At 41.6% G+C, this 5,186-nt stretch overlaps 1 long non-coding RNA gene across 1 annotated transcript; it reads right to left on the bottom strand.

The window, feature by feature from the left end:
- Window positions 1-3,330: 3,330 nt before the first annotated feature.
- LOC112896251 lies at window positions 3,331-3,950 on the bottom strand. Its single transcript, XR_003229397.1, has 3 exons — window positions 3,923-3,950; window positions 3,730-3,840; window positions 3,331-3,649 (listed from the first exon to the last, which is right to left on the bottom strand). It is a non-coding gene; the product is annotated as an uncharacterized LOC112896251 (long non-coding RNA).
- Window positions 3,951-5,186: the final 1,236 nt, after the last annotated feature.

Raw genomic sequence — 5,186 nt, 5'->3', positions numbered from 1 at the left:
GCATCGGACTGGGACTCGTCTTTGAGTTCAGATTGCCCACGGGAGAATGAGATTGGGCTGAGCAGCGGGTCCCACAATTTAGCGAGCAAGGAGAGAAAGGAAGAGGTAAAGAAAGGAGAAAACGACAGTGGCTAAGCGAGTTCGGTTATGCCGGAAATAGGTTCGGGTGGAGGCTGAACATGAAAGCATGCTGATAGTGCTAGTTGAACACGAACGGGCTATTCGAGAACATGAAATAGAAAAGAGAGAAATCAAGCCGAGTCGTGCTGTGCTGAGAGAGGCTATGCTACTTTGCTAGCCGAGAGGTGCTGTGCCACACCTACAAATATAAGGGAGGGGTCTCTAATAGAACACACCAAGATGTAGCCTCACTCTCTCTTGTAAAGCTCTCTAGGCTAGTGGAGTGTACGTGGAGAGTAGTTCTTCAAAGTATTCTAGTCTTCATGAAGAAGAGTTTGGTATGGTCTTGTATTTTTCTCTTATGTAATGCCTTGAGTTTAGTAATAAAGTTTATTTCCTTATCTTAGCTTGTCTTTGGTTCATATTCTATGGTTAGTACGTGATCCTTTATAGTTCATGCTTGTATCATATGCCTTGCATGTTTAGATATGGTAAGACATCTAGCCCACAGCAACGGTTTCATTCCCTTAACTGGGCGCTCTAGAAGTAAGGCTCCTTATAGAGATTGATGTCCTTGCGAGGCTAGAGTGGTAATCACTAATGCAGATGTGGTGTCTGGGTTAAATGCTACATTTGAATGCTATCCTGTCCCATGGTTTGATGAGGTAGGTGGCAGGTGGTGACCATCCTGTCCGTCCAGCGTAACCCTCTCTATTCGGGTAGTAGCTATAGGAGGTTCATAAAGTAGCCGAGTTGTCTGGTGGCTCCTCGGCCAGTCATGTGTGGTTCTCCCGGTAGTGCCTAGGAGCGTGGAGCCCGATCCTAAGCATGTATATGTGCATGTGTATACAAGTATGCGCTATGCTTGCTTCGATAGGAATAATCTTTATATGCCCTTGAGCGCTCATGTACCTTGCTCTAATCCTAATTATCTCTATATTATCAATTGCTCCTGCTCAGACTTTGGATATTTAATCATGATATTTTCTTGAATTTAATAACTCTTTAAACCACCGTCTTCCCTACGGAAATATAAATACGACACTCGAGATTACTCATGGGTAAAATACCACAACGGTATTCCATGTGCTTGCAGATTTATGTGATGACGCTAATAAATATCAACACCGCTGCTGCCCCCTCGCGGGTCCGCTCGTTAGCGAGAGAGGGAGAGAGTTGAGAGGGGAGGGTTTTCGATGACACGTGGGTCCCCTTAACAGTTTCCTCAAAAGCCACAGCTGGTCAACCAAACGGTTTTCGACTTTCTCACAGCCCACACAGCCCACAGCTACTTTTTCAAAAATCATAGCTTAATCAAACACACTCTTAATCACCTGGGGATCTCACGGGGATCAGTTAATCTCTTCGCATACTTCCCATTCCAAGGAGTAATTGTCTGCAGCGAAAACATTCACGCGCCCAATATAATGGACAAAGCGGAAAAATGAGATACACCTAATAAACTGGAATGAAGGGAGTACGACACAACCTTTTAATCAATACCTTGTAACAACTGATCAAAATGTTATAAAGTCATTCCGTTTAATGACGTTTTGTAGTGGCAAGTACAGTATAGTTATGAAAATAAGATGTTCGTCACTAAGTCCAAACATAAATCGTCATAAACTTTATTTAATGTCATCGTGTGATGAATGCTCTTCCATTTTTATGATAACCTTCAAGCGTCATGGATTTATGAAAATACTAGTCCGTCATATGTTTCTTCATGAGTTTTGAAACAAAAGAGTGGGTCCCACTGCTCATGCTAATCCTTCATAAGTTTTTTTTCTGATTTAACAATGACTTTCATATATTTCAAAAAATTTCCACTATTTTGATATGTAAAGTTGTAGCATTTAGCACATACAGGAAATAAATTAATTGATTCTTGGTTAAAGTATCTTAGAATAAAATATCAAGCTATTTACTATATAAAATAAGTACCATTGTTATATAAATTTATTTGTTATATACAATAGTTCTTGGAGTTTTTCTTGGTTTTCTTCATGATGGTAATGCATAAAACCCCTACTTATGCATAATTAAAATCTCAAAATATTTTATCCAAGATTATTGGACACCTATATATTTATGGTTAACTTCCATGCATGGATTTTACGACCAAGTTCATATGGAATTCAGTTAACCTTCAATTTCCTTGGATCTTAACCACGCACTTCAATTCCATAACTACAGCACTTGTGCATATCTGGTATAACATAATGGACACATTCAACGAAGCTTCTTGATATGTTCTTTCTATCATTTTTTACCCTAATACATCAATCGTATCTACAGATATGCATTGAAAACAGAGAAAATAGATAGGCTGTGCAAATTTACGATACATATTGTTTGTTGGCTCATTGGCCTGGTTGCTGCTAACACAGCAGCCAAGCAATGGCAACAGGGATTGCATTGCTACGTATGTTATGAACTCATAATAACCAGTAATAACTATTTGTCTACCTGATTCTCTTACTGCTCCATACTTCTGCTGGTAGAATCACTTAATTAGCATTCAACTCATAATTTAATGTGGTCGTGCTAAAAAGAGAACCAATCCATGTCAGGAAGAAACAACAACACCGGATAAACAAAATTTGCAAGAAGATAGCAGAGAAATATTTACCAACACTACGGGAAAACAGGACATTTTCGTCGGCCAGAAGCCGACGAAAATAGGCCTAATGCCGACGAAAATAGTCGTTTTCGTCGGCTTGCCGACGAAAATAGGCCGACGAAATAAACTTGACGAAAATAGGACTATTTTCGTCGGCTGCCGACGAAAATACATCTATTTTCGTCGGCCACAAAAGCCGACGAAAATACACCCCTATTTTCGTCGGCCAAGTTAGCCGACGAAAATAAGTTAGCCATTTTCGTGGGCTTACTTGGCCGACGAAAATACATGGAGTATTTTCGTCGGCCCGAGGCCGACGAAATTATCGCAGTATATTTTCGTCGGCCAGAAGCCGACGAAAATACTGGACAGCAGTCCAGTATTTTCATCGGCCAGGTGGCCGACGAAAATACTGAGACCTCCAGCCAGCAGGTTCAGCTACCTGATGCCCTATATAGATCCTCCATCAACATACAATCAGATCATATTTATGAAATACATCAACATCCAATAAATATAATTGAAGAACGAGATACGATATCACATGATATCGATAACCTCCAAAGCAGTTACTTAACATACATATCCATAAGCATAACATATCCAAAGCAAGTTCTCCACCGAAGGACTTTCGACACGGTCCCCTGCTAGGCCTACTTAACATACATAACAAACATATCCAAAGCATAACATATCCAAAGCAAGTTATCCACCGAAGTACTTTCGACACGCTCCCCTGCTAGTCCTACATGGCAAGTGCAAGAGCCTACAACGCGAAAACACAAATCAAGGAGGAGGGGTAATGTTATGTCCGCTGCCGCAGTCACCTCCAGAAATGTTACGCGGTGCCGATGCTGGCGTGGACGGGCTGGCGGAAACTCCTCGAGGATGAGTACTCGTCGAACCCTGATTATAGAAAAAGTTAAATCTATTTAGTACGCATATGTAAGACAAGTTGAGCATTGCTACTTATACGATATAATTACCACTTGTGGAGACGGTACACGCACAAATGGTACAAAATTCGGCGGTGGAGGAGGAGGCGAAGGAAGAGGTGGCAAATTAAATTGTGAGCCAAGAGTAGCCGCTAGCATTTCCTACAAACCAAAAGTAGATTAAATATCTTATAGCAATAAAAAGTGCATAAAGACTTGAAAAAATATAAAACTTGCATAGTACCTGAATCTGTCGATGCTGAGCGAAAAAATTTTGCATGTACTCGTGCTGTTGCCTTGCCCACTCCTCTTGCCTCTGCATCGCCTCTTCATGCTGCCTTATCTTCTCCTGCATTACAGTTTCCCTTTGACTTTGCTGTTGGTAGCCCCGAGAATTCTGAGTGGACTGGGAACACCTTGCCTCACTCAAAGCACCACTTGTATCAATAACTCCATTCAACATGCTAAACCTGCCATGTTTCTTCCCTCCCCCGCTTGAGTATGATGCACCGACATCCACATCACTCGTCCTCCAATCATACTCCTCCCCATGACGTGACACCATTTCATCGCCATATCTCGCCTTACCATTTAGACAACCAATAATAAGATTATATTGAAATCATCGCTTAATTGAAATCATATTATTTTACTAACCAGAGTCTGCGTGGCATTATCACTGCAAAGCAAATCTGGCTGTGTAGGATCTGGGCCGTGGTGGCCTCGAATGTATGTTTCAATATAGCTTGGTGCCACCCCACTTTGTGCCTCCTGATAAAGAAAAAATTGTGATATTGCAAGTAAGCACATAGTAAACAAATTGAATAATAAACACGTACCATTCGACGAGCCAAACGAAGATGTCCATCAGCCCCATATCTCTGCGTAACCCGTGGTCCTGCTTGACGATTAGCTCTCTTCATTCTAGATTTTTCCACAAAGCTAGGTGAAGCCCAATAAGCACAAAGTGCTCGCCAAGCATCCGGACACTTTCTCAACCAAGGCAAACCGCTAATATCAGCTTCAAGGTACTCATCCTCTCGAAGATATATCTCAGAAGCACCCAATTTCTTGTTCATGTGTTGCAGCTTTATTTTCTTGTAGTACAAACAAACGCACTGTATACGAGCATTGGACATCATGTCCCTCACCACCTTCGTCGCTGCCTTGTCAAACACAGAACGAGCCCTATCTTGTAGGCACTGCTCCTCCTCCTCCGGCAAACGATACCTCTCCTAAAAAGAAAAATTAATTCATTAGTCAACTCATAAATGAATCAAATAGATATTAGTTATACAAGTTAGACAAGTTAAGATAAAAAAGTACCCAAAAGTCATTCCAAACTCTCGCTGCCGTCGTGACGCCCTGGTCATCCGATTGCAGCTTATAATGCTCCCACTTCAATGCAGGCTGAAGCACACCTCCAACTGTGACCATTCCTGGGTAGTGAAACCGACAAAGTGTTCCCAATGTTGCATTCACAGGTCTTAACCTATTTTTTCCCTCCC

Source organism: Panicum hallii, chromosome 6 (assembly GCF_002211085.1).
Source record: "Panicum hallii strain FIL2 chromosome 6, PHallii_v3.1, whole genome shotgun sequence".
In the NCBI taxonomy this organism is placed as follows: Eukaryota; Viridiplantae; Streptophyta; class Magnoliopsida; order Poales; family Poaceae; genus Panicum; species Panicum hallii.
This window is presented reverse-complemented; position numbering and strand designations above follow the sequence as displayed.